This window comes from Scyliorhinus canicula, chromosome 7 (assembly GCF_902713615.1).
Source record: "Scyliorhinus canicula chromosome 7, sScyCan1.1, whole genome shotgun sequence".
NCBI lineage: Eukaryota > Metazoa > Chordata > Chondrichthyes > Carcharhiniformes > Scyliorhinidae > Scyliorhinus > Scyliorhinus canicula.
Genome location: NC_052152.1, coordinates 6,712,836 through 6,719,872, shown reverse-complemented (window position 1 = coordinate 6,719,872; position 7,037 = coordinate 6,712,836).

The window sequence follows — 7,037 nt, the reverse complement described above, 5'->3', positions numbered from 1 at the left end:
TAGGACTGGGGAGATGAGGAGAAATTTCTTCGCTCAGAGGGGGGTCAACGTGTGGGATTCTCCACCACTGAATGTTGTGGAGGCCAAATCACTGAATCTATTTAAGAAGGAAAGAGATAGATTTCTAGACTCTAGACGTGACAAATGTTACGGGGAGATCGCTGGATGTGGTGTTGGGATAGAATCATAGAATTTACAGTGGAGAAGGAGTCCCATTCGGCCCATCGAGTCTGTACCGGCCCTTGGAAAGAGCACCCTACTTAAGCCCACACCTCCACCCTATCCCCGTAACCCAGTCACCCACCCAACATTTTTGGACACTGAGGGCAATTTTAGCATGGTCAATCCACATCTTTGGACTGTGGGAGAAAACCGGAGCACCCGGAGGAAACCTACGCAGACACGGGGAGGACGTGCAGACTCCACACAGGCAGTGACTCAAGCCGGGAATCGAACTTGGCACCCTGGAGCTGTGAAGCAACTGTGCTAACCACTGTGCTCCGTGCTGCCCAAAGATAGAGTATCAGCCATGATCATGCTGAATGGGGGAGCAGGCTTAAATGGCCAAATGGACTTCACCTGCTCCTATTTTCTGCAGTAATAAAACTGTCATTACTGGCTGATGAAATATGTGGCTGTGTGGAATATTTGCATTTCAAAGGCTGTCTAGGGATTTCAAGCCCTTTGAAGTGTACTGGGCTTTAAGGAAGCCTCTGTCACTTCTAACAGCAGCTGCTTTGAACACTTCTTTCTGAGGCAACAGATGTCAGGGAAGGGTAAGTGAAAATGCCGTGATTTTTGAACCCACCACTTGGACTGCTTTTCAGCACATGAAGAATCGAGCATCCAGCCTGTTAATCGGATGCAAATGGGTGTAAATGACCCATGTGCATCCTCCTACTGGTGAAGGGTGCGTAGCTTGCTACCACCAACAGCGGGGGATGGAATATCAGAGGTCTCAATCCCGGTTTTAGCCCAACGCTCAATTTTCTGCAGGATCGGAACCCAGCTACTGGCAACGGAAGTTGGAGAATCCACCCTGTTTGGAAACTTCTGGAACTTTCTTTTGCTTGTTTAAAATGGACACAGATGAATTGTTAAGATGACTGCTGAGGAACCTGGTAACCTTTGCTGATTCAACTCAGGCTGTCAATCTTTCTGAAATTTCAGAATTGCATAACCAAGGATGGGGGCCTCCCTCTTCAATGGACAAATTACGACAAATGCTACCTCTGAGATTCACGCCTGCCATTGTTCGAAGGTTACTCAAAACAGTCACTGGACACCTTGGGCGCGATTCTCCGACCCCCACGCCGGGTGGGAGAATCGCGGGAGTGCCGGGCGATTCCCGCCACGCCGCCCTGGCACCCACAGGCGATTTCCCCCCCCCCCCAAAACGGCGTGCCGTGGTTTACGACAGGCCGCTCAGAGAATCGGCGCTCGCCCTTTCTAACGGTCGAGCGGCGATTCTCCGGCCCGGATGGGCCGAGCGGCCTGCCCAATACGACCGGCCTGCCCAATAAGACCGACCCAACCACACCTGGTCGCTGCTGGTGTGAACAGCGTGAGAACGCTGCGTGTGCGGCCTGTGGGGTGGGAGAGGGAGGATCAAGCACCAGGGGGGTGCTCAGTGGGGGTCTGGCTCGCGATCGCTGCCCACCGATTGGCGGGCCGGCGTCTCTAAAAGATGCACTCTTTTCCCTCCGCCGCCCCGCAAGATCAATGCTCCATGTCTTGCTGGGCGTCCGCGGGGAGGATGGCAACCGCGCATGTGCGGGTGACGTCATTTAGGCGCTGCCGGCCGCGTCATTTAGGCGCCGCCGCTTTGACGCGGGCGCCAAGGCCCGGCGTGCGAAATTGACGTGGCGCCGCTCTTAGCCCCCTGGGGGTGGGAGAATAGGGGGCGAGGAGCGGCCTCCGACTCCGGCGTCGGCACTTAGTCTCCCGTTGGGAGAATCGCGCCCCTAGAATCTATGGCCCTTGATAAATGGCAGGCAGGTCTCAATTCCCAACCCCATTACCGGGTTGTCTGATTTTGGTGAGTGCCGTTCCGGTAAAAATCCAGAAGCTGCAACTCCCAGCCTGGCTCCATTGCAGAGATCGACATGTCCTCCTCCTCCTCAATCTTTGGTGAGTAGGGCCAGGTGTTCCTTGGAACATGGTGGTCCACAGCTGCTTAGAGGAGTCTGAGTAAAAGGCGAGTTTAACACCCTAACCCTAATCTAGGCCAAGGTGTTTAACCAAAGCACTGTTCAGGTCGCTGTTGAACCTTCTGTCGCACTACTTGAAATGAAGCAGACAGGTTTTGTGCTCAGCATAAAAAATAAACTAACCAGATATGAATCTTCTGGCTGCTTTTACAGGACCTTGCTGTGTACAAATTGGTCGCTGTGTTGGCCCGCAGGACAAAATTATTTTTGTGACACAACAGCTCGCATTAATATGCCACATTTAACCGAGTAAAAGTTCAAAGGCACAAGTATTATCAGACAACATTTTTACACCGAGCCACATTAGGACAGGTGACCAAAAACGTGGTTGAAGCAGGTGGACTTTAAGGGGTCTTAAAGGAGGACAGAGATGCGGAGTGTGGGAGGAGTTTAGGGAGGCAATTACAGAGTCTAGGGCCCAGGCAGCTGGAGGTAGAGCCACCAGTTGTAGAAGGATTAAAATTAATCATGCAAAAGAGGGCAGCATTGAGGAGTCCAGATACCTTGGAGCATCGTGAGGCTGAAGAACGTTTCTGAGATCGGGGAGGGCGAAGTTGTGAGGGGATTTGTAAAGAAGGATGGGGAGGGATTTAAAAATTGTTGGGATGCAGCCTTTGGGGTTCTTGGACAAGCTGCTTCGTTGCCCACCACCAGTGAGAGGAGCCTCTTGTTGCAAATGGATAACAGAGAGAGGGAGGAACAAGGCCTTGGACAGGTTTAGAAACAAGGATGGGAAGTTTGGAATCAAAGTAAGATCCCACAAGAATACAAAGCTTATTGGCTAAGAATCTGTTTTGGAAGATGTTCACTCTGTGAATAAACATTTTAAAAAACCCACAAAACATTCCAGTTTCAAAAGGGAGATCTTGTTTGCCCTGTTCACAGAGAATAAAATAAAGCTTGGTCAGTCCTCCTGAATTCTTCAACAGAAGTCTCTTTTGAGTGAGGCTTGAGGAGCACTTGGTTCAGTGTTTGAGCAATGTTTGTTTCCACATCTCCCTGGAACAGTATCCACTTGACATGATGGTCAGTGGCTAAATGGTACTCACAATAACCAGTGAATGAATCAGTCCATCAGGAAGGAGGAGAGACGGCAGAGAGTAACTTGTTGGTCCATTTAGCACACACTAGCCCCACAGCTACAGTTCTGACTTTGAATCCTGCCCCTTCCCCACCTATAAGATGCATAAGACTGCGTTAAGAGGTTGGAATGAGCAATTCCACCTGGATCAATCCGACTCCCTAGAAATTCCCCACTTAAGGTGCCATGAGCATTTGTGAGAAAGGGAAGTGTGTTTTCAATAAAAGTAAAATGAAAGAATATTTATATCAGTCCTTCCACAACCTCAGGGCATCTCAACCTCAATTGAATACATTCAAACTGTAGTCATTAGAATGTAGAGAAATGCAACAGCCAATTTGCACAAAGCAAATCCTTCGCAAACAGACCATTCTATTGAATGATATTGATTGAGAGGTTACTATTGGGTAGGATACTGGGGAGAACTCCCCTGCTTCTCTTTGGGATTAATGGCCACAGAATCATTATGCCACATAGAACATAGAACATAGAAAAATACAGCACAGAACAGGCCCTTCGGCCCACGATGTTGTGCCGAACGTTTGTCCTAGATTAAGAACAAATTAATCTACACCCCATCATTCTACCGTAATCCATGTACCTATCCAATAGCCGCTTGAAGGTCCTGAATGTTTCCGAGTCGACTACTTCCACAGGCAGTGCATTCCATGCCCCCACTACTCTCTGGGTAAAGAACCTACCTCTGACATCCCCCTATATCTTCCACCATTCACCTTAAATTTATGTCCCCTTGTAATGGTTTGTTCCACCCAGGGAAAAAGTCTCTGACTGTCTACTCTATCTATTCCCCTGATCATCTTATAAACCTCTATCAAGTCGCCCCTCATCTTTCTCCGTTCTAATGAGAAAAAGCCTAGCACCCTCAACCTTTCCTCGTAAGACCTACTCTCCATTCCAGGCAACATCCTGGTAAATCTCCTTTGCACCTTTTCCAAAGCTTCCACATCCTTCCTAAAATGAGGTGACCAGAACTGCACACAGTACTCCAAATGTGGCCTGACCAAGGTTTTGTACAGCTGCATCATCACCTCACGGCTCTTAAATTCAAACCCTCTGCTAATGAACACTAGCTCACCATAGGCCTTCTTCACAGCTCTATCCACTTGAGAAGCAACTTTCAAAGATCTATGAACATAGACCCCTTAGCCCTCACCCCCTCATCTTTCTCACCGATATGCTGTCCCTCAGTGACATCACGTGGAGACACAGTGTTCGCTTTCACATGTGCACAGACGGCACCCGGCTCAACCTCACCACCACCTCTCTCAACAACTCTGCTGTCTCCAAACAATCAGGCTGCTTATTGGAGCATCCAGTATTGGATGAGCAGAAACCTCCTCTCAACTAAATCGTGAGAAGATCAGAGTCATTGCCTTCAGTCCTTGCTGCAAACTCCATTCCTGAGCTACCACCTCCATCCCTCTCTCTGGCTGAACCAGACAGTTCTCAGCCTGAGGGTCATGTTTGACCTGGTGTTGATCTTCCAACCACATTTCTGCCATCACTAAGGCCACCTATGTTCACCTCTACAACATAGCCCGACCTTGTCCTTGCCTCACTTCACCTGCTGCTGAAACATTCATTCATGTCTTTGCTCCCTCCAGACTCGATGATGTCAATGTACTCCTGGTGGTCTGCCAAACTTTACCCTCCAATAACTCGAGCTCATGCAAAACTCTACTGTCCTTACTCTCACAAAGTCTCGCTAATCTATCTCCCCTTGTGCTCGCTGATTTCATTGCTTCCTGGTTAAAGAATAATTCAATTTTCATGAGCTCACCCTTGCTTTCGAACCTCTTTGAGATCTAGCCCCTCCATGTCTGCGTAACCTCCCCCAGTCCCACAAACGTTCAAGATATCTATCCTCATATAATGCTACAAGAAGGTTGAATAGGAAGAGTTAGGATTAGGTCTTGCTGCCATTATAAGGGGCTTTGGTGAGATCACAACTGGAAGTTCCGATTTCTTATGATCTTAGTTTCAGGGTGACGTTCCAGACTGTCTTATTTGACATGGCCCCAATCAAAAAGTGCCATGATTCAAGGAGAAGGTTCATCACCATCTTCCCAGGGTAGATGAAGATGGGAATCAATGTTGGCAGGCAGAGCCCACGTTTTCCGAGTGCCAGGGTAGTGTCAGAGGAATGAGGGTGCCGAGGAAGGCTGTTTAGAAGGCCCAACTGGCTTTACAGGGACATCAGCTTGTCCTTCAACATAGTTCTTCCCTACTGCCATCAGACTTTTGAATGGACCTACCTCGTATTATGTTGATCTTTTCTCTACACCTTGCTATAACTGTAACGCTATATTCTGCAGTCTCTCCTTCCTTCCCTATGTATGGTATGCGTTGTTTGTACAGCATGCAAGAAACAATACTTTTCACTGTATACTAATACATGTGACAATAATAAATCAAATCAAATCAAAGTTCTTATGCTCTCGGACCCTCAGCCATCAGACCCTCTCACCCACCTCCCGCCTCCACATCCCATGTCGCTGCATAACCCCAGGCCCTCTGCATGTCCCCACATCCCCTCCATACCACCTCATATTCCCCATACCCACTTACCCCCTTTTGCCCTCTAAGACCCCTCATAACCTCATGCACCCCCAATGCTCTCTCATACTCCCATGCCCACTCCATGCCTGCTCACACCCCCTGCCTAGTCAGACTCTCCATTCTCCCACCTTGCCCCATAACCTTATGCTCCCCAATGCCCTCTCATGCCCTCCCATGGTCCCATATATCCTCCATGGTCATTCACTCAATATCCACTATAGGCAGACCTCAGGATCCCTTCGAAATGGAAGTTTAAGAGCTTCTACAATCTAATAGACCTCTCATAATGAAAGGCAGCGTTTACTGAAAAAAACTGTCCTCCTTCAAACACATTCAAAAATATAATTCCCTCAGATGGTCTTTTAATATTCTTTGAAGACCACTATTGGTTGGCCATCGCTAATTGCCCTTCAGAAGCAGATGTTGAGCTGCCTTCCTGAACCGCTGCAGTCCGAGCGGTGTAAGTACACCCACAGTGCTGATAAGAAGAGAGTGCCAGGATTTTGACCCAGTGACAATGAAGGAAATGCGATATAGTCCCAAATCAGGGTACTGTGCGTCTTGGAGATGAACCTGCAGGTGGTGGGGTCCCATGCAACAGCTGCCCTTGTCTTTCTAGATAGTAGAGGTTGTGAGTTTCAACGTTCCTGTCGAAGGAGCCTTGGTGAATTGCTGCGGTGCATCTTGTACATGGGGCACACGGCTGCCACGTGTATCAGTGGTGGAGGGAGGATTGTAGGTGCTGGATTGGGTGTCAATCAAGCAGGGTATTTTATCCTGGATGGTGTTGAGTTTTATTGAGTGTTGTCGGTGCTCGACTCACCCAGGCAAGTGGAGATTATTCCATCACACTCCTGACCTGTGCCTTGTCGGTGGCGGACAAGCTTTGCGATGTCAGGAGGAGTTACTTTCTGCAGAATTCCCAGTCTCTGACATTCGCTTGTAACCACAGTATTTATACGGCTGGTCTATTTGAGGTTCTGGTCAATGGTAGCTCCAGCGGATGTTGCGAGTGTATGATTTAGCATTGAATGCCAAGGCTAGATCATTAGATTCTTTCTTGTTGGAGTTGGCCATTGCGTGGCACTTGTGTGGTATAAATGTTGCTTGCCACTTATCAGGCCAGGTCATGCTGCATATAGATAGGGGCTGCTTCAGAACCTGAG